The sequence below is a fragment of the Acipenser ruthenus genome, chromosome 4, assembly GCF_902713425.1.
Source record: "Acipenser ruthenus chromosome 4, fAciRut3.2 maternal haplotype, whole genome shotgun sequence".
Lineage (NCBI taxonomy): Eukaryota > Metazoa > Chordata > Actinopteri > Acipenseriformes > Acipenseridae > Acipenser > Acipenser ruthenus.
This window is the reverse complement of record NC_081192.1, coordinates 20073987-20098312: the sequence shown is the minus strand read 5'-3', so window position 1 is coordinate 20098312 and position 24326 is coordinate 20073987. Positions and strand designations below refer to the sequence as shown.

Sequence of the window (24326 nt, the reverse complement as noted above, 5' to 3'; positions counted from 1 at the left end):
GGAAGCGAGCGTATGGAGTTGTTCAATAATAATTGTACCTTTATATCTGCTTCACCCACCTTTCCTCCTTCTCGCAAGCCCGCTTCCACAAACTCGCTCGCCCAGAGTCCCAGGACAGGCCGCAGCACAGCCCCTCTTCTCCAGTCATGGTCATCCCTCCTCTCCAGCTCAGCACAGCCGAACAGATCCTATCCTTCAGCTTCATAACAACATTTTCAAGGACATGAAGTTCCTCATTCACCCCATCGCTGTCTCAATTGCTTCAATTAGTATACTAAGAAATGGCTGAGTTGATGTTTCTGTCAAATTTAATTTTGGAAACAGGCTTCACACTGCTATTTTACTGGACTTTCCCATCCTGTACACTTCCAGTTTTCACTGCTACTGAACTGAAGATATTTTCATAATCTCGATTTTACACCGGCAAAGCCGATTTTTTCACTCGCTGCCCTATGCCTGCTCGCTCGGCAGCAATAAACACTTGTTTAGATGTCAGCAATAAACACTTGTTTAGATGGCATAGACAATCGCTCCAGCACCATTGTAGCTCCTCCTTCAGCCTCTCATGTGCCCCCTCCTTCTATTTCAGCCGCTCCATTGCTTGCTACAGTCCAGGCAGCTCCGGCCCAGCCCCCATCTATCAGCATTTCAGAGTACAACCTATACAGCATCTGTACAGCATCAGAGTACAACCTGTACACCTTCAAGAAGCTGCTTGATGAGATTCTGGGATCAATAAGCTACTAACAACCAAACGAGCAAGATGGGCTGAATGGCCTCCTCTCGTTTGTAAACTTTCTTATGTTCTTATGCTTCAGGCTCCCAATCAGCAGCCGCCATCCAACGTCACACCCTCTTCCCGTTGATCCAAAGGCAAAAAATAGAAGATAGCCAAGTTCCACACACGCTCTGCACCGCCCCGCGGTCACAGACACACATACGCTCTGCACCGCCCCACAGTCACAGATACACATACACCCCACACCGCCCCAGGGTCACAGACACACATACGCTCTGCACCGCCCCGCAATCACAGACACACATACGCCCCACACCGCTCCGGGGTCACAGACACACATACGTTCTGCACGCCCACGGTCACAGACACACATACACTCTGCACCGCCCCACGATCACAGACACACATACGCTGTGCACGGCCCCACTGTCACAGACTCGCCCTACTTTAAAAGCCTTGGTTGGCCCCCTTCGTTATTTCTCTCTGTCCTATTTATATGCAAAAATCTTCGTTCTGCTTCCTCCGAGCCCAGAATCACTGAGTCTCTAATTCAAGCCGACGAGTCTCCAATTCAAGTCGAGATGGACAAAGAATTCATGGCTGGCCCCCTTCCCAGCTCTGTTCCCCATTTTAAGGATTAACCCCATCGGAATAGCGACCCACAAAATATCGGGAAAAGCACCTAATCATCGATCTTTCCACCCCAAGAGGCAGTTCCACTTCCAGGCTCAACACCCTAATTCCTCATGATCATTTCTCTCTTTGTTTCATTATAGCTTCTGACGCTATTAAATCCATCAAAGCAGCAGGCCACGGCGGATATTTTAGACACTTTTAAGTCATGCCCATTCATCCCACCTCTTCGGAATCAGCTGGGAAGACTATATCCCCACCTTCGCCTCGCTCAAGCAGTCCCCCCGCTCAAGCAATATTCAATCTGCAATCCCTGTTTTCTTCAGTAGGTGTCCCACTCTCAAGACAAACCATCGGCGACTACAATTCCTCAGAATCACCCGGGACACTGTCAGATCCGATGCCAGCCTCCCACTCGACAATCCTGGAATGCATTCGTCAGCTCATTAAGAACTTCCAAGTATCAAAATCAATCTCTAAACGCAACCCGTTATCTCCCCTCGGCAACTTCAATTTCGCAATTTGCATTATTCCCAAGGCAGAACATTCATATCGCACCATCTCGCTGCCATTTCCGCAGTCAAGGCTAACGCTAATCCCCATCTAATATGTTCGCTCATCCTCTCAAATACTACAAGCATTAATACATGGTGAGAAATGTGGTACAAGACTGGAAATCTGTCTTGATTATGAGTTAAGGAGTGCCACTATTAGGAGAATGACTAGAGTTGTGAAACCCAAATCTCTAAATGTGAGTTCACCTTTTCCATTCTTTTCTCATCTTTAATTGTTTGGATGTCAGTTTCTGTGGCAAAGTGGTTAACAGTGTGCAGGTGCAGGTGATCAATAATCAGACAAACAATGATAATCCAGGTTCAATGAAGGTTTAATTGTATAATCCAATGCCTGATGGCTAACAGCAGTATACAATAACAATGTTAATGAAGCAATACAGCAGTGTGTATTGCTTAATTATAATCTGCGGGTTTGCCCCGAAATAATAACAGTCCCGTTTCAGTTCACCCACATGTAACACATACACAAACACCAACACCAGTCCACAATGCATGCTCTAGTGCTCATGGTAAATACAGTTCTTTAGTGACAACAAAAGTGCAGTGATCCGGGTTTAGTGCTGGCCTTTGGCGACAGCTCCGGATCGTGTTGATCGTTCAAATAATTACAAACAGTATTATTAACGACAAACAAAAACAAACAAAACACTCACGTTTCACAGCACAGGTTCTCCTTCTGGTCATTTAACGTAACCATTCTCAAAGGAACAGATCACATCACTACGTCCCCTTTTTATAACGTCACCCATGACCCCTTGGTCAACGAGCGCATCCGCTCCACCAAATCCGCGGATGCCACGCCGTTTCCCGTCTAGATCATTGAGTTTGTATATCGTAGCTTTGCCCCCTTTTTGGATGGCCGACTTCCACCTAACTCTGGGAATAAACTGTCATGCCATTTAGTGCAGGGCATTCTGTTCCCTTTATAAAGCTGCCTTGCAGGTCGGGAGGGAGATCTAACACCAAGAATCATTCGATCTCTGCCACAGTTTCCCACAATTTCATCATCTAAGCATCTACAATAATGCAGCCATCCCAGCAGTACATCTGACACTCAGAGGAATCACCAAGAACCCCCCTGCATCTCCTTCCAGACTTCCTATAATTGCTCCAAAAGCACATTACCAGACGCTTGTTCTCTTCCCACCTCGCCGCTCTCGTCACCAGAGCAGGTCTTTCTCCCCTATTCTACACCACACACTCCTTCAGGATTGGCGCAGCCTCTTCAGCAGCCAGAGCCCGCATCAGCCATCATCTGATCAAGACCATGGGGTGTTGGTCCTCTTCAGCAGTCAATTCCTAAAACCGATCGCTGCCATCCGATATCACTGCAGCTTTATAGCTAGCATGCCCGGAGTGGGGGTGCGCTCTCCGCCAGGACCACCACAGGTTTTCCCCTAATAGAAGGGATTTTTTCTTCTCTGCCGAGCAGATGGCCGACACATATCTTATTCCACTAACCATCTATTTTTTGTTATTTTGTTTGTATTTGTTTGTCTCTTCTTGCTTTTATGTTATACATTGGCACACAGTCTTTGTTTGTCTTCACAGGTGTGGGTTCAGCGGGGACCTGGTGGTCCATCTTATTGTTTTCTCCCCAATTTAGTAATGTCCAATTATTTTTTTAGGCTCAGCCCACCGCTACCACCCCTGCGCTGACTCCGGAGCGGCGAAGATGAGCACATGCTGTCCTCCGAAGCGTGTGCCGTCAGCCGACCGCTTTTTTACACACTGCAGACTCACCATGCAGCCACCCAGAGCTACAGCGTTGGAGGACAACGCAGTCCTGGGCAGCTTACAGGCAAGCCTGCAGGCGCCCGGCCAGACTACAGGGGTCGCTGGTGCGTGGTGAGGTGAGGACACCTTGGCCGACCTAGCCCTCCCTCCCCCCGGGCGGCGCTCGGCATCCAGTAAAGGCGCTCCACGCGGAGCGCCTTTACTGGATGCGTCACTCGGGAGCCCCTGACCCCGCAAACTTCAGGATTGTGTTTTGGGGTTAAATTTCTTGACTTATACTCGAGCAAATACAGTACTTAATAAAAAGTATGTGTTAAGGTGCTTTCACCTCTTTTAAGGAACTGCTCTTCAGTTCTAGTTGCCTAGACAGCTATTTGCATCACCCTTTAGAATTAACTAATTTTACTTCTTCATAAAGTCAAATGAATGAATTGAGGAGGCTGTGTGGTCCAGTGGTTAAAGAAACAGGAGGTCCCCGGTTCAAATCCCACCTCAGCCACTGACTCGTTGTGTGACCCTGAGCAAGTCATTTAACCTCCTTGTGCTCCATCTTTCGGGTGAGACGTAGTTGTAAGTGACTCTGCAGCTGATGCATAGTTCACACACCCTAGTCTCTGTAAATTGCCTTGGATAAAGGCGTCTGCTAAATAAACAAATAATAATAATAATTGCATACTGCTTTGAAGTTTTCCATATACTTAACAAAAACTGACAAAAATTGAAAAATGCGTTGTTTCGAAATCTAACATGAAATACTGTACTACTATTACGGATTCCAGTAGACTTTTGCAGTTTATTTGATTACATGTTAAATAAAATATCTAAATTGTGTTCATATATAAACAATAACAAGTAATTGTCATGCCGCCAAAAACCTATAAATACCTCGAATGTTTTGATTCAAACACAGGCTCCCTTGAGAAAGATATGTACAACATATCGAAACGTTGGGCAGCTGGATCTTTGAGCTAAAAAAAATTATATATATATATATATATATATATATATATATATATATATATATATAATTATGCCTCAATCCTAAAATTCTAGGTTATGCAAAATTTTGGGCCATAGCTGTATTTAACAGACTAGATCCGACTGGTCATGCCTTCCCTCAACCCTCCATCCTTCTCTTCCCTAGCCCCTCTGTGGTGGAACCAGCTACCGGAGAACTTCAGGTCTGGTCCATCTCTCGCTGCCTTCCACCTCAACCCACCTTTAGACTCCTATGTACTGGACTTGCCTGACCTATGCACCACGTTACTGGATCCTCAGCTAATACACAACTAATATGTAATTGTAGATATAACTTGATGAAATCCTAACACGTTGCATGCTTTTTCATATTGTATTTTAGTAGTATTATTTGCACTAACTGTACTATACTGTATTTAAATATTAATCTTGCATTATAACCCTGTAAATCGCCTTGGATAAAAGGCATCTGCCAAATAAATAAATAATACTAATAATCCCTTATCCCATAGATTTACCACAGTAATTTAACTTAGCACAGTAATTTCCCCGTGGTTATACTTTGCATGGTTTGCTGTGTTTTTTAATATGCTTTATCATACTTCTCAGAGCTTTACAATGCTCACCTACAGTATGCATTACAATGCTTTCACTTTTCATTATTACCCATTGCTATGCTGTTACTAATGGAAACTTTTATAAGGGATCAGCCAAAGAGTCTGTATAAGTAAGAGACAGTGCCACCTAGTGATGTGTCACTTTGGATGAAGTTTACTTTTGTTTTGCTGTGTGCACTTGATGGTGCTGGTGCATCTACAGTAATTTCAAGACAATTTGGCTGACCTAGTCCACTTTACAAATGTCTATGGCTTGCTTTTTGACAAATTGTAATTTTATTAATAGCCCAAGGATGAAATAATATTTTAATAATATATTCCACATTTTCTAAATTATGTAACAGGTTTATCCCTTCCAGCTGGACCAGCACTCCATGTTAATTAACTTTTTCAAGTAGCTGTGAAAAATGAAATTATATATTTACGCAACTAACTTTAAACAATATTGACAATATATATATATATATATATATATATATATATATATATATATATATATATATATATATATATATATACCTTGAGCAAGGTACTTTACCTAGATTGCTCCAGTAAAAACCCAACTGTATAAATGGGTAATTGTATGTAAAAATAATGTGATATCTGTATAATGTGATATCTTGTAACAATTGTAAGTCGCCCTGGATAAGGGCGTCTGCTAAGAAATAAATAATAGAATTTTAAGATTAAGACATAACTAAATATAAAGGAAAACTATATGAACATCATTTACATCTTTTATTTAACATCATGTAATCAAATAAACTACAAAATTATATTGCAAAAGTCTACGGACGTGATAATAGTAGTACAGTATTTGATTTTAGATTTTGAAATGTCACATCTTTCAATTCTTTGTCAAGTTTTTGTATATGGAAAACTACAAAGTATGTAATTCAATATGTGAAAGTAACCATATTTCACAGGTTTCATTCAATTCAAAGGGGTTCTCTGCATCTTTTAAGTATAAAATAAATTATTGAAAATGCCAACTGTTCCATTTGACTATATATGAAAGGCAACAGCAGCTATCTCTGTCAATATATTGAAAAGATGTTGTCATTTATAAAATGTGTATGGATTTAGAGGCGTCAAATGCATACTCTGGCCTACCAAAATATGTAAGATATCTGCTGGTTTGTGGTGGATTTAGTGGACTGCTTTATTACTAAATACAGTGTCTTGGCATCCCTGAATAATCATCAAAATTAGACAACATATTTTACTCAGCAAGGCATCCCCTTAGTGTAATGGTACCCACAATTTTATACATTTACTACAAATGCAGAACAACTGAGTGTCAAAATAGTTTTGCATTTTATGAGCTCCCAGATGGATTTCTGAGGACTTTAATGACTGTATGCCATTGTATCTTATGCAGCAGCATCACCAATCATCCGTATCACAGCAATGCATTTTTCAACATCATTTCATGGGTTATACTCTACATGCAAAATAAATGGGCAATGCTCCCTCCTGCAACAACGTTATTGGCCCATTATGTATATAAAAATTACAATGAAGACAAGCTACTGCAATGGTAAAGTAATGCTTTTTCTGGAATCTTGCACAATGTCATTTGTTACTTATTATGAACTCTATATAATCACTAGATAACCTGTCTTTTACAAATAAATAATCTGCAGTGTATAGACATGTAGAAATAGTGAATTTTTCTAGTACAACAACTTTGCTGCATTAGAAATGTATAGTTTTATAATTATAACTAATATACAGCAAATACACTGAGGTAAAAGTCCTTTTCATACTGAAGGCCAGGGGGTGACTATTTTAATTTAGGCAGACTAGAAATTAAGATCATTTCCATAGTGATAGCTAACGTTGCTTAGCAGCTATTTGTTTTAGGATTTTAATTAAATGTAAGGATTAGAGTAAATTAAGCATGCAGCTTTTCTGTGTGTAGACTGATAACAACATGTTATCCTGCTACAGTATTTATTGTTCCACTATAATTATTTTTGATTTCCTAATAAATATATTTGGTTAAATGAAACCCTCCTGTGTCCAACTGGTTTATAGGCAGTACATTATTCTCAGTGTCACTTTTGCATAATAATTTTGGCTTGAGGCCTCCCTTGCTGCTTGTAAAAAAGCAGATGCTAGACAACATTAATTACAAATGTGTTTTGTAGAAGCACGATGTCAAGTCAATTTATCTAATTACCTACATTTTAGAAAGTAATTATTTTACACAGAGACTCTTTATACTTATTCATGAAATCCCAGATTACCCATCAGTTTAAAAGGCAAATGACAAAGATCTTTGAAGCTATCTGAACATCAAAGGAATGGTTTGTAAAAGTGCTGCCTGCTGAGAGAATATATGTCCTACACTCCTGTGAGAAAGAGTCTGTTGATGGAAGCGCAAGCTGTTTAGGAATACAGTGCTCCTTAAAGATAAGAGTCACCAATGACTGAACCTAATCCTCCCCATCTATGGAATTATCAAAGGCAAAGTGATTGAATTCCCTTCACTATAGTACTTTTATCATTGCCACCTTTACTTTTAAACAAATCTGTGTATGCATATGTGAGCATCTCATACACCCTTACTTCCCACCAGATATCTCGCTGCCAAGAGCTCTCTTCTTCCCTCATATCCTCTCTTCTTGGACCACTCAAGGACTGTTATCTCCAGATGCTGGTTTTCTTCCCACCTCTCCTCCCTCCTGTCAAGAGCCAGACTTCCTTCTCAGTCCTATTCTCCTCATTCCTTCCAGATTGGAGCTACCACCTCAGCTGCACGAGCACGGGGTTATCAACACACCATTAACACTAGAAGGACCGGAGATATACTCATACCTAGAAGCCCCGCAGCCCTCTTTCTGATGGCTGTATTCAAAACACTGTAAATAGTATAACGAAAGGAGAAACAGTCGGATGAAATTAGTATTTTTTTTATTGAGTACGTCGCATAAACATCTGTACAACCGAAGCATATATATCTATTATATATACTGTATATATGGACATTTATTTTACAAATCAAAACAAGAAAATGTAGATAAACAAACATCTGAACAGACATTGGTTTACAACATACCTATTTATAAAACTGAAATAGCAATACATTTTTAACTTTTCAACAGCAATCGGTTTATTATCCGATGAGCAAAACCAACTGAAGAACGTAGATAAATAAACTTAGAAAAAAACATTTTACGGAAGCGCACAGCACAAGGAGTTATAAAAAAAGTCTAATTTATTTATTTTTTCGAATCTGTGTCTGTTCACAATCAACACAGATAATGCGCTTCTCCACGCCGCTTTTCTGCACAGCTGTCTGAAGTTTTATTTTTATTGCACTTGCCAACCTGGCATTAGCGTCTCTTGCAGCTCTCAGCGGGGTTGCCAGCTTCAGCTGTGGGTACACGCTTGGCAGTCTCCCTCTGTTACAAATGCTTCTTGTGAATTTCCTGTGCTAACTGTAAAATATATTCTCTCCTTGGTAAATTCTTCTCCGTGCATTCTTTGTAAAGTACCCAAGAGTTGATGGCTGCTAGGTCCAATACATTGTAAAACACCTGAACAGACCACCGTCGGCAGCCAGCTTTCACAGAATACTTCCATGCCATCTGATCCAAAACATCAATTCCATATTTTGTTGAGTTGTAAAACTCCACGGCCTCTGGTATTTATTTTCACTAGTACCGATGCTAATTGACTGACCAAAGCAGCGCAGCTGGCAAGTAGGCGCCAGCCTTCAAAAGGCTGATTGAAAACAATAGACTGTCAGTCCATCATTCAGACAGAGATTAGAGACTAATCTGATTACAGCTAAACACATTGCGGAAAAATTATTAAAAATAATAAAGTAGAATACCGTTCTGTCTAATTAAAATACAGTTGTTTTCTGTGTGGCCGTCAATGTGACTGCTTCCGGGGCTTTTAGGTATAATGTAATAGATCTCCTTTATTTCTGCACTCCAGCGTTTCATGCTTTGTGGGAATATTTAATACATACGGACAGAAAGGTACACGAACACACAGCCCCATATGTGTTACACAACTGGAGAAAATTACATTTTAAAACAAAAAAATACCAAAATGACTGCCGCGGGGTTTCTAGTGTTAAATCCCTGGGACGTTGGTTGTCTTCTGCCATAGAGTCCTACATCAGAATTTCTTCACTGGACATTGCAGCTGCCCAACAATCCTTGGTTAGCATGCCCGGAGCGGGGGCGCCCTCTCCGCCAGGTCCACCAGAGGTTTTCTCCCTACTAACCTCCATGTCCTTCTGTTTTCCAACTTGCGTTTATGTGTGAGGCTTGTGGTCTTTTCTTTTTCCTGTCACACGGGTGCGGTTCTGCGGGGAGCAGGGGGTCCATCCTTTGGGGGAGAAGTGAGTCTCACTCCCCCGGCCAGGCCTGGCTACGCCGCCCAGGTTCCTCGTAGGTCAGAGTGGACCCCTGGCCACACCTGTTGTTTTGCAGCTTGTGCGCTTTAAACTCAGCGAGGCTCTAATCTATACGTCTTTCTCTTATCCTAACCCTCTTCCCCTTTTCCTCCAGGTCCCACGGGCAACCAGAAAGTGCCCGGCCCTCACTTCAGGGCTCACGCCTGATGGAGGTCGGTTCTACGGACGGGACCTGTCTAGATCTTTCCTTTTCCAGGTCCGGGTACCCTTCTGTCCCCCCAGGGTAGCTAGGTCTCCCTACCACCAGGCAAGCTACCGGGACAGGTCCTCCACCGAGGGAGTGGGGGGTGGAATTTCCTCTATCTATGTTTTCGGTCTCCAACCATACCAGACACCACTTGTCCCCTACTCTCCACAACCGGTCAAGCAGCTAGCGGACCTCCAAGCAGTAGGGACCTGTCCTGCCTGTTTGACTTTGTCACTAACACTATGTCGCCCAAGTCCCACAAGCACTCTATTCCCTTCCGCCTTTGCAGACGCCCTGTGAAACACAATAAAGGGCTTATTTTATTGATCTATGAATACCATTACCCTTAAAGTATGGACCTAATCCTGCTGTATTGTTAATAAGGTGGTCATAATCGCCACATGGGAAACACATGGGTTTAAATATTCATTTATAATCACTTAGGTCAGCCACTATTTGTTATTATGAAAGAAATACATACCTAAGAAAAATGCAAAAAATAATAATAATAATAATAATAATGAAGTTGTGTTGCTACATCTGGAAAGCATTACATTACTGTTCAATCTTGTACAGATGGTCCTGCCACTTGTTCTGGAAACCAGGTAAAAAAACATTTTCATATTTTAGCACAGTACCACTGCATTACCACATTTATAGACAATAGTATTTCAATTGTCCCACTGTGGGTTAAGGTTCGACTTAGGTTAATGTGTACTGTAGATGTTCCCACAGAAGTTGCCTCTGGATAAAGCAACAATGTAAATCTGTACCAGTATGCTTCTGTTTAAGTTGCATATCTACTGTGTTATTATTGCTGGTAATTCTGTGGTCTGCTAATGATTTTTAAGCTTTCAATATGTATTTTTTTCTGTAATCAGTATACATCCCCCATGTAATCTATTCTATTTTGTTTGCCTCAAAATCTCTGCTACACTGTAACATCAACAGTTGTTACTGCTCATACAGTACTATGAAATTATTATTATTATTATTATTTATTTCTTAGCAGACGCCCTTATACAGGGCAACTTACAATTGTTACAAGATATCACATTATTTTTACATACAATTACCCATTTATACAGTTGGGTTTTTACTGGAGCAATCTAGGTAAAGTACCTTGCTCAAGGGTACAGCAGCAGTGTCCCCACCGGGATTTGAACCCACGACCTTCTGGTCAAGAGTCCAGAGCTCTATCCACTACTCCACACTGACTAAACTGCATGCTACATTAAACAGTTCAATGTGTGCCTGTAGCTTAAGCAAAATCATTATTAATACTATCTTAAAAGTGAAACCTATACAGTCAATTTACATCAAATACAATTAAAATAAAGAGCCTAAATAAAGGTATTACATGCACTTGCATTATTTATATTCCTTTGGCAATTAATAAGCATGCATCCTGTGTAAACGTACCCACCTCACAGTATGCTTGACTTTCTTGATTTGATTTTCGATAAGTGAGCAAATTAATTCCTTTGCCTTCCTAAAACCTGTCAGACACATTGTGGTCTATTCAAGTAATACCCCAAACCTTTAAATCTGTAAGAAAACTGCAGTTTCATTTTAGTTTGCAGGTATCTACAATTCTGAGTTTGATGCCTTTGAAATAGTATTCAGATCACCGCTTGTTTAATAAATTCAATAGATGTTACTGTCTCACTGGTAGCATCTCAGAAGCTTGCCTAGGACCATGTTGTCAAGCACCTTTGTTGAGCTTCCAGGTCTACAATGTCTGATGTGCAGTATCTCAGCAGAAACAGCAGGACCCAACAGGCAGTTTACTCACTGCCTATGTATTCTGAAGTTAATTTTAGACCCAGAACCACTCAGAATAATTATATTAAACAGATTAACACAAGGTGGTTTACCCAAATGAAACAAGGTTATTGGATGTTGTGCTCCACCTCCAGCAAAGGAGCTGAACATCTCCACATATTAATGTGGCACGTTGTGTATTGGTTATCCTGGACAGCCATCTTTTTTGGCAACAATGAGATGTCATTTCCAGAATACCTAGGTTCAGAGTTGAAACGGTATAATCCTATACTGTATGTAGTTTTACACTTTCATTTTTACAATGCCGTTTACATAAAATGCAAAAGAGGCGAGGATAAGGCTTTTATCTGAGAACTGCCACTCTTCGAGTCTAGTTGACATTTTCCTAATTTGCAATTATACAGTTTCTGCATCATGACAGTCAACAATAATACATCCAAACACTTACAGACTGCCAAGAGTGGTAGTGTGCTGCTTCCTTGCTGACATCACTGGTGTTGTGTTATATCTGTGAGTTTCAGCTTTTTGTGTGATCCTGTTAACTTGGTATGGGTCTTTATAATCTGTTGTGCCATGTTGCCCTCCTGTGGTCAATTTTGGAATGAGCAGATATTAACTGCACTGCAAACTCTATTACAGTCATGCCCTCTGGTCCATTGTTTGTATTTTTTTTTGCATTAAATATGTAATATCAATAAATCCCCAGTGAAGTTTACAAAATAACTGCTATATTATTTATTTAATCAAATCAACAAAAATTATAGATTATTTTGCCAAACCCTCAAGACAGATGACCAATAATAAAATATACACCATATTTCAATAACACTGCTGTTAGAATGCTGTGTTAGGAACTATTACATCGGTGGTGGTGATGGCATTAGGTCTATTCACCACGGACCAGCGACCCCAGTAGTCTGGCCGGGCACTTGCGGGCTTGCCTGTAAGCTGCATGGTGGGTCTGCAGTGTGAAAAGAAGAGGTCGACTGATGGCACACACTTCGGAGGACAGCGTGTGTTTGTCTTTGCCACTCCCGAGTCAGCGCGTGGGTGGTAGCGGTGAGCTGAGCCTAAAAAGAATTGGATATTCTAAATTGGGAGAAAATGATAGAAAAAACAACTGGCAACTACTAAATTAAAAATAATAAATAAATAAATAAATAAATAAAGAATAATTTTATATATACTTACATAAACTCAGCTGAATATATATAAGGCAACTTGCTACGGACAGCCATTCCATCTAAAATGTAAACGTCATCAGTTTTAGACTCCTGGCAAGCATAAGCTTTTGTGTATTAGGATAGACTCATTATCACTATTGGTAATTAGTTTTATTGATGATTTAACAGTGTAACAAACATACACTTTTCATGGATTTAAACATGAACAAAATAAATAATACAAAACAAAAATGAGCTGATGAAAACTCCTTCAAAACCCAACTGCAGTTCTGTCGCTTGTGTTTTGAAAGCTTCCGAAGAGAACATTGGACAGTGCAGTGCTTTGTTACAACTGATTACCACATTTACCAATAAGTTAGCAACACACACACCAACCCATCCACCTTTACTAAGATGTCTGTTTGAAAAGTTCCAGTTCCACACCACCCCTACACACAATTAAGATCAATTAGTAACATTTGTTCCAATATTTAACCTGTGTACAATTTACGCAGTTTTACGAACATATATTTTACAATTAAACTTAACATTGTAAAAAATATCTTTATCATCCTTCAAAGCTAGATGAAAACCTAATATCAAGAACCCTGAAGCTCATTTGACAAACTTTTCAACTGGAATATGAAATATGGAGTATTTGTTTTTTTACCTGTTACATGTTTGGCAATCAACTAATGCTTCATGGTTCACGTTTATGCTAGCAACAAGCCCTCCCTTGTTTGCTTCAGATCCAGCATAGTCAATTCCCTCGCCTTTGAGAGGGGTCATGTGACCTCCCTGTGCTTTAAGCAGTGCATTGCCTGCACAAATATCCCACTTTGTGATACATGGGTGTTAACATCTGCTTTTTCATGCTTCTCATCAGGTATATCCAGAAGAGAAAGAACCTTGTATCCTGAGAAAAAAAAGGAAATACACATTAACCATAATGTGCCAATTCCAACTGGATCTAAATATATATTGTTCCACAGTTACAATGAGCTTTCAGCTTATAAAAATAGGAACAACAATATCAGTTTCAACACCTAATCATAATATTTGCAGTAATACTAAAATACTGTTTCAGTCAACTCAGGAGATGAAAGGTAGGATACCTGTAATACAGAAGACATTCCAAAACAGTTTTTCCCAAAATTGAATCCAAATAGAATAGATAAAACTATAAACATAATATCCCTGGTAACTATTTAATCTTTCTATCCAAATTTAAATTAAGTATTTGTCTTACCTGTCATCTGTTTGATATAACACTGTTTTGAATTCACTTCCTGATTTTTTACATTGCATCAGTCTCCCAGTATGTGCAACATATCTGCAGTGAATTGTGAGAATGTACATATTATGATACTGTACTATTGTCAACAGTGCCTTACCTGCTCCACCAGCTGGCATGACGACCGTGTCATTTCCAAATGCCTTCTGAGCGATGGTCTTCATCTTCCCAGCATGACAGCGGGAAACAATTCTTTGTGGCAATTGTTCATTGTAGGATGTACAAGCCTTCACATTTCAACCACCACCCACCAATGCCCAAGCTGAAAAACAAACCACAAAGCTAAGGAAACTGTACTTTTATTTTTTTTAGTCATTCCATAAAATTTCATAAAATGGAAACAATTAAAAATTAAAAAAAATTAAAACCAACAACATCTAGAGTAACACAAAATAACACAAACAGGACAAATTGTGTAAGGGGTTAAAAATTACTTGACCTCATATCCAAAGGAGGCAAAGCATGGAAACAACCTCTATACATGCAGTTGTCATGGTAGCAGAATTAACAACCAGAAGCAACTATTATTTGTTAAACTGCTTCAGTACCCTCGCCAAATTACCAGTCCATTGTTTATGAATAATCTCATCAATGTTGACAATAGGAAGACACAAAGTAGCTTATTTCACTATGCTATGCTGGTCACAGAAGTAGATGAACAATCAGTTTAATAATTGCCTGTTTAAGTTATAGATTTAAAAACAATACTAATGAAAACTTAAAAACAAAACAACATACATATATGTACATACAGTACTACTGACTTCCACTACCCACGTAAACTAGTGAGGAAACTAACACATACTAAATGTACAGTACAGGCTGGTGGTATTCAACAGAGAGCTCTTAATAAAAGCCGATGTTACTGTATCATTTTGCTTGAAGGCTAGAAATAAGCCTAAAAATAAATCACAACCATTGTTACTAGACCAGAATTCAATTTCTTTGAGCCTTTTCTGAAAACTACAAAAGGGCTTTTCTCATCGTGTCCAAAATACGTGGAGTAAATACGGTGTAAAATACACAGTGGGAGTCGATACCAGACTCCTGCAGATTAATAGAGGTAGTGCAGGTGAAAGCTGATGTTAAATTTAACCCGGACTACAAAACACCATGTAATCAACAAAACAATGTATCCGGTTGTTTGATTTCTTCAACTTGTCATTCAATCCAGAGCCAAGTTGGTTCTGTTTTTACTTTATTGCCGCTGACAGCAAACCCTATTCTCAGGTTTTTTGCTATACTGAATTTAAATAGACAGATTGAACTACAGGACAGCGAGGAAGCAGACTTGGTTTACATTGACAGACGACATTTAGAGGGCGAGTACTAAAACAGAGATGATCTTTCATCTAGCAGAAACAAAAGGTAAAATACACAAACACTGTATTAACATATTTTTCGGCGGATTGACTTGGAACAGTAATTAAACTTAGTTTGAACGATAACATTCAAGGCCCTTTACCAGAGATTAAGGACCTCACATTGACAAATCAGGTTAAAGGAAATCTCATTAACATGATTTTTCATTGAAAAGTAATTGCCACAGAATTGGACAAGTTCTTTGAAGACATTTTCTCTTTGCAGATTTGAGTCAATTTTACTGCAGATTTCCGTGGAGACCAGCTAGTATTTCTATACATGGATCCTACTACGAGCAAGAATGTTAATTCAATTGTAAAATTAGCTTTGTGACATTTCTGTATACAATACTATAGTGTCTGAAATTTATTGAAATGAAAAAGTCATGATATATAAAAAAAAAACTATAAAAAGTGTTGCTGCTGTTTATATGCTATCTGTTAACACTGATATTAAAACAGTAGACTAGTTTTAAAATAGATAGTGGTTTGGCCAATTCCTTCGTACAGTCAGTTTATTAAATGTGTAATTTCACAAACCTTGTTTTTTTGTTGCCAGTGTATGCTGTACAATGTATACTGAAGCATTCCACAGAATGCAGACCTTTTACCTCAAGCACTCTATTTGCAGGCGACCACGGATGCAACAGAGGGCTCAAAAAAGCTAAACTAAATTGGTTTTCAAGTCTGAGACATGATCATACAGAATATGAAAGTGTGACAACCCCAGGGTGAGCTTGCCACATGCAGGACCATCTTCACTTGTCTTTTGTGTAAAAGGAACAGTACTCCACACAAGCACAGGTAGGTTTTTAACCCTATGAGTAGTGAGTTCTAAAATGCCCTGCCGGCACTACAGGAGTGTGTTTTTTTTCTGTCTTCTGCACTCTTGATTATTACAAGTACAGAGTATAAACAAGCTCAAAGGTATGTCTTTGTTCAGTAGCGCAAATACTTCCAAGGTTAGCTCAAAGATATTCTATTTAATAGAATAGAAATAAATAGATTTGGTTAGCTGTACCTGAGAAAATGCAGTGAAAACGAGCAGACATATTTACCTGGAAAAGAGGTACTCTCAGCACAGTAATAAGCTTTTAGTTGAAGGCAGCAGGAGCATAGCCTGTTTTTTTTCTTTCTTTTTTTGTATTTGCTTGACAGACACCTTTATGCATGGCGACTTACAGAGGTAACAAGTTATTACAATAAGCTAAGAAACAAGTGACACAGCTTTTTTTTTTGTTTGTTTCTGTTTGCACTTTTTTGTAAAATGAAACAGTTTTTGCAATTATATGCACAGTGTGTTTGTTTCTGTAGGTTGTATACGCATATTTGTTTTGTGGTTGTACTGTATACGTGCAACTGCTGTTAAAATATAAACTGCTAGAAATGTTCGCCTTGCTTCACTCGGCACCATGCTTTTTCAGTCTTGGCTACTTTGCTCTGCTCCCACCCGTGAAGAAATGTCAGACGATAAGATTGCAGCTCACTGAAGGGCTTGGTAAAAGTTGCCTGTTCACTATTCAAATTGATGAAAGCGGTTACATCACCGAATGTGCACAGCTCATGGTTTTTGTACGTTCCATGTGGCATGATGAGTTTATTGAAGATGTTTTTTTTAATTAAATGTACGCTAGTGTAGCGAACCTCAGTTCCTGCAGGTAGGCGCATCACACAGGGCAAGGCAATCCACACACAGGCGGAGGGCCGGGTCGAACACGGTACCTCTCGCACTAAAGCACAGCGCCGATACCGCTGTACAAAAGAGCCAGCAAGGAGCGTATATTGGGCTTTGTGTGTGATTATGGCACCTACCAGCCCCGCTGTATTTGGCGCCGTTAGGGACATATTTCAAACTGACACCTCATACACTACACACTGAAACTGCATGCGGTACACACTGAAATCTCATACACTACATGGTGAAATCGCATACACTACATACTGAAAATTCAAACAAGATCAGTGACGTCACATCATAAAATACTCCCGCGTCAGGCAACGGAGTTCATTTCAGTTTCACAGGTTGTCAGAATGGAGGGATTGAGGTGTACAGCGGCAGAGCTAAAAGAACACATTTTAACTAGACCTGGAATCATAAATACTCTTTCAAATGCACTTGATCAAAGGGCATCGGCTGAAGCACTCCCTGTACATACCACTGTCAATTCAGAAATTAACAGTTTGTTTCATAGGGAGAAGGGGTTGTAGCATTCTGTAGCCCGTGGTCCGGACCACTCCAGCTGTCCCTGTTATGTTATAATTTCACAGTTTCCTTTTCATTTTCTTTATTGGCAGTTATATTATTTTCCAAATATGTATCTTTCAGCAATACATGCCAGTGTTTAAGTTTATAATAAATGTGCTTGGGACCCGTTACCATTATCATGTGTATTTAGAAAATTGATTTTACACTTCCAGAAATGTTATCCTTTATATAAGGTAAATATTTTCTTGTTTTAAAACTTGCCGATATAATATATAGCCTACATATGCATTATGATAGCCTTAACTACAAAATTCACAATGACAATAATAAAACAAACATGGTGTAGCAGGTTCATAGAGATTTAGTTGTTGTAGCTATATTGTTTTTAAATGTCTTACGATGTTTTTCTATGTATTGTTTAAAGTTATGTTGACGTTGAATAGTACTTTTGACAATGCCAGTGTCTTCTGTTTACTTTTGAATAACTTTTCATTTGAGCACAATAACAGGTAATGATGCACTTGTCTGTGGAAATAAACAATAATAATATATACTACTACTACTAATAATCTTGATTTTATCTCCTATTTTGTCATACTTGTACTTGCTAGAACCAAAGTAATTGTATTTTATCTTGCTCTTAATTGTATTATTACTTGTACTGTGATTCTTGAAATGTATTTTTGTTTACGACTGTAAGCCGCCCTGGATAAGGGCGTCTGCTAAGAAATAAATAATAATAATAATAATAATAATAATAATAATAAATAATAATAATATAGCGCCTTTCATAACCAAATATCTCAAAGCGCTTCACAAATAAGGGAAAAACAGATAAAATAACACTAAAACAGCCATGACATATACAAAGTGATCTGCAAAATACTAACACAATTAGAAATAAAGAATATAATAACAGCAGAAAAAAAGGCAATTTAAATAAGTGGCTTTTTAGGCGAGATTCAAAAACAGACAGCAACTCATAATCTCTGATTTCAATAGGAAGTGTTTCTGTTTCTACACCTAGGTGCGTAGAACAATGTTACATGAGAAAAAAGTTTGCAAATTCGAAAGGATTGTATAATGGTTATTAACCAAAGATATTGCTTGAAATAAGAATAACACGTTTAAAGCGTTGCGAGTTTACTAAATTAATAATCACAGTGTATCTTCTTCCAATTATTTAACGTTAAGAAACAAAAATTACACAAACACAATGTCTTTTGTGTGTGATTACGTTACCTACCAGCTCTACTGCTGCCTATCCCCGTGCACGTTACAAAATATATATATATATATATATATATATATATATATATATATATATATATATATATATATATATAAAGACGTGTAAATAAAATATGTCAGCATTGTCTATTAGTAAATGTCTGTTTTGCACTGTATTTGTGTCATTTTTGTTTCTTAATGTTAAATAATTGGAAGATACACTGTGATTATTAATAATTTGAAAGAGTATTTATGTTTCCAGGTCTAGTTAAAATGTGTTCTATTAGCTCTGCCGTTGTACACCTCAATCCCTCCATTCTGACAACCTGTGAAACTGAAATGAACTCCGTTGCCTGACGCGGGAGTATTTTATGATGTGACGTCACTGACCTTGTTTGAATTTTCACCACGTAGTGTATACGATTTCACCATGTAGTGGATGCGATTTCAACATGTAGTGTATGAGATTTCAGTGTGTACCGTAAACGTCTGTCTCTAAAATTCGCTTTGTCTGCATACATACACTCTGCTTTCCTGCTTTTGCTGCGGGCACAACCTTGTATTTTACTGCAGAAGATAACCGATAGAAATACAACACATACAATTGCACTTTGGGCAAAATTTCACTTAGTTTCATATAATGTAAAAGGCATTTGTAGCTAATTCGTCTTTTAAATAACTTAAAATATTTAGTCAAAAAAAAGAGTTCAAATGAATAATTAAATAAATAAATAAATAAATAAATAAATAAATAACGTAGACCTATAATTATTATGACCATGTTTTTTCGTTTCGTGGGCTTTTATATTAGTATAACGTGCACGGGGGAAGGCAGCAGCGGTATGAAGCGCCGTTAGGGACATAATTCAAACTGACACCTCATACACTAGACACTGAAATTGCATGCGGTACACACTGAAATCTCATACACTACATGTTGAAATCGCATACACTACATGGTGAAATCACATACACTACATGTTGAAATCTCATACACTACATGGTGAAATCGCATACACTACATGTTGAAATCGCATCCACTACATGTTGAAATCGCATCCACTACATGTTGAAATCGCATCCACTACATGTTGAAATCTCATACACTACATGGTGAAATCGCATCCACTACATGGTGAAATCGCATCCACTACATGGTGAAATCGCATCCACTACATGGTGAAATCGCATCCACTACATGTTGAAATCGCATCCACTACATGGTGAAATCGCATCCACTACATGGTGAAATCGCATCCACTACATGGTGAAATCGCATCCACTACATGGTGAAATCGCATCCACTACATAGTGAAATCGCATCCACTACATGGTGAAATCGCATCCACTACATGGTGAAATCGCATCCACTACATGTTGAAATCGCATCCACTACATGGTGAAATCGCATCCACTACATGGTGAAATCGCATACACTACATGTTGAAATCGCATCCACTACATGGTGAAATCGCATCCACTACATGGTGAAATCGCATCCACTACATGGTGAAATCGCATCCACTACATGGTGAAATCGCATCCACTACATGGTGAAATCACATCCACTACATGGTGAAATCGCATCCACTACATGGTGAAATCACATCCACTACATGGTGAAATCGCATCCACTACATGTTGAAATCGCATACACTACATAGTGAAATCGCATACACTACATAGTGAAATCGCATACACTACATAGTGAAATCGCATCCACTACATGTTGAAATCGCATACACTACATGGTGAAATCGCATCCACTACATGGTGAAATCGCATACACTACATGGTGAAATCGCATCCACTACATGGTGAAATCGCATCCACTACATGGTGAAATCGCATCCACTACATGGTGAAATCGCATCCACTACATGGTGAAATCACATCCACTACATGGTGAAATCGCATCCACTACATGGTGAAATCGCATACACTACATGGTGAAATCGCATACACTACATGTTGAAATCTCATACACTACATGGTGAAATCGCATCCACTACATGGTGAAATCGCATCCACTACATGGTGAAATCGCATCCACTACATGGTGAAATCGCATACACTACATGTTGAAATCGCATACACTACATGGTGAAATCGCATCCACTACATGGTGAAATCGAAATTGTAGGTGTGCTGGTAGCCATTCTGTTTCATTTGATAAAATACAGCAAGTTAATACAGTTACTAGTATAATAATTATTTTCTATCTATATCATTTGTGTACATAAGTGATTTTAAAAACATTATTGTTTATATTGCTGCACTTTTTCGGTTGGTACTGTATATATGCTTTTTCACACCATCTCACTGGGCATGGGTCCCAGTCCGGTGGGTCGTGAGCTGTGAAAGTTTGGGAACCTCTGCTCTAGGGGGCAGCAGCAGTTACTTTGGCTTCGTTGCAACGGAGATCATTTTTCGTATGCCACTAGGAACTATCTTGTGCTACCAGGTTCGTTGCAATTGGTATTAACTTGCGTTTTAGTTTAGCACCAGCTCTGTACTAACCACGGGGTTAGTACGCTGCTTTCAGTTCGTTGCAATTGACTCTGCATGTCTCTATGGATTAAGTAATTTATTTTTTACAAGGATTTACTATTACAGTGCATCACTGAACACCTCCAGTACTGTTTGATGAGGTGTGTTTAAAGTGGTTTCACTGCACAGTGTCACGTTTAATTTAACTCACTTACTGCAGGTTTAAAATAGGGTTACTCCAAAAGTTTATACTACTGCAGCATATTTAAAGATATCTTACGGATGTGTGTGGATATAGTACTTGTGTTACAGACGCACAGTAAGCACTGTGAGGACCCAGGCTTTCAAAATAACAGTCTTTTCATTAGGTTACAGAGCACAAAGTAATGAAAATCAACTAGGTTAAACTCTAAAAAGAACTAGATAATCGTAAATATCGGTCTGTGAAACGCACAAATACATAATATAACTTACCCTTGGGGAAAAGTGTATTTCAGATTCAAGTTTAAACATCTTCCTATGTGAAAACAAGTCTCCAGTAATAAGCATTTCCTTCGCTCCTTCTCTAGTCTTCTTTAGATTTATCATCAGAGCATTTTCTTACCGAATTATTTTCACTTCTTGTCCTCCCAGAACTGCACCTTCCACTGATGATAGTGCCAGCAGCTCCCGCAGATCCAGTCTTTGCTTGCCGAAATGCGGCTATTCGATCAGCTATAACTTCGGAGTATAGATGGTATATTACACCAAGCCCCAGTAAACAAAGCATTGTCACTTCAAGAGGGGAAAGTCGGAGACACTGAGAAAAAATAAATAAATAAATAAAAACTTCTGATGTTTTGCTATAATGAAGGTTATAGTTAAAGGCAGCCTGTTCCTTTTCCAGGTCAACAAGGCTTATTAAAATGTCACATGATCGGGCTAGCTTTGTTACTTCCTGTATATTTTGCTTTTCTATATTTAGGTTGCTAGTTCTGTTAATTTTCTAATTGAAACTACAATTTTACATTATAATAAATTCCATGGTCTAGGGCATCCAAAATAGTGATTTCAAAAAGTTAAAATAACAACAATAACAAATACTACTACTACTAATAAATACACACACCCATAGTACAATTACTAAGACACCCAATCATTTGTGTGCCCATTTAAGTCATAGTAATTATTTGATTGCTATGTTTAGCATATTTGGCTATTTGTAAATTATGAAGTATATTAGTCGTAGTAGTCGTAATGGTAGTAGTAGTATGTCCACTGTGCTGTTCATAAAAAAATAAACAGTACCCTTATGTTCTGTAACATAACACAATTAATAATGCATATGTCACCATTTCCCAAAGTGAGGTCTGCTGTTGTGAAGGAGTTCAGTGTATCATATATGATATATGTATATCTGACCACATGTCTGTCATACCTTTTACTCTCAAGTATAGAAATGCTTCGGACATTCATTAGCACAGGTTATTAAAAAGTGTCTGTCTACAACACACTTTTTTACATTTAGAGAACAGCTTGTCCAATTGTGATGAACATTGTTCAGGACCCTTTGAACACGCATGAGAGTGAAGGCTGTAACATAACTGAAGGTGTGCAGTAAGTTTCATCTCGGTCCTTTCTGTAGCAAAAATCAGTGGGTGCAAGAACCTCATTAAAAGTAAAACTAAATTTAAAGGATTCAATTATATATTTTATGTCATTTTCAAAAGCTGGCACATTAAAGTTATTACATAGTTAAGCAAGTGAGATGATGTGTAATGTCACATTTTTACAAGAAGACGTTCCATTGGCCCGAAGTTTGGCACATCTCAATATTCATACTGTATTTTATATAAAAAGAAGTAATCTTTTTATAAGAAACTTGAAAAGGACATTCTGCTTCATTTTTTATTATTAAGAGACTATATGGAGGTTCCCTTCTTTTTCGGTCCATATGTTACATGTTTTCTCATACTGTATATATCTAGAAAGAAAAAAAAGCAAATAAATGTCAGGAGAGATTTTGATATTTTCTTTTTTTACATGTGCGTACATGTTACTGACTGCATTTCTATTCAACAGCGGTGAGCGATGAATGTCTCTGACATGCTTGTTTAATATGTCAGGACAATTTCTTACAAGCAGGTTGTTCACACTATCTCGATTTCTTTTTAAATAATAATAATAATAATAATAATAATAATAATAATAATAATAATAATAATAATAATAATGTGTCCATGTTATATTATTTTGTTTATTCATTAACTTCTGCTGACTGATATTAACTACACATGCAAACAATCACTTGATGTAGTGACTGTTAATAGATGATCGCTTCATATCACTAAAGCCTATAATGTTTGTGGAAAGACCACACACAATGTTATACACCCCCCCAATCCCTTACATGAAAAATCACACCAAACAAGTTTTGAAATTTACCTGTATGGAATATTACTATTTGTGCAAAAGTTTTTTTTTTTTTTTTTTTTTTTTCCCCCCCGATGGAACTAAATAATACTAACAACAGTCAAGTTGTCCTTCTCTAATGAGACTCCTTATATTTTGGTATTTCTTAAGAGAGTGAAATTAAGGATTCTTAACTTTTATAGATTATACAAATTTAAGAATTAAAGCTGTGAGTTCATGAGAACATACTGCAATAGAATGCCTTCAAAAGCTCACCTTTATTTTACCCATTCTAATATTCAGAATACTGTATGCTATTTAAATTGAATAATAATAATAATAATAATAATAATAATAATAATAATAATAATATTCATTCTGAATACCTATGCTATTGTCATCTAGAGCTTGGATCAATAATTATGTTTGAAATAACAATGCAAAATTAAACCTTCTAAGGTTTTATTTTTTTTTCTTCACACTTCTGAAAGCCACATAGCAA

General features: G+C 38.2%; 1 long non-coding RNA gene across 2 annotated transcripts; it reads right to left on the bottom strand.

Annotated features, from left to right (window-relative positions):
- Window positions 1–12409: 12409 nt before the first annotated feature.
- LOC117399986 (uncharacterized) lies at window positions 12410–22333 on the bottom strand. 2 transcript variants are annotated; one of them, XR_009328423.1, is made up of 5 exons: window positions 21908–22333; window positions 14247–14408; window positions 13523–13768; window positions 12881–12932; window positions 12410–12759 (listed from the first exon to the last, which is right to left on the bottom strand). It is a non-coding gene; the product is annotated as an uncharacterized LOC117399986 (long non-coding RNA). The 2 variants fall into 2 exon arrangements; XR_009328422.1 differs by having other exon boundaries at window positions 22038–22333.
- Window positions 22334–24326: the final 1993 nt, after the last annotated feature.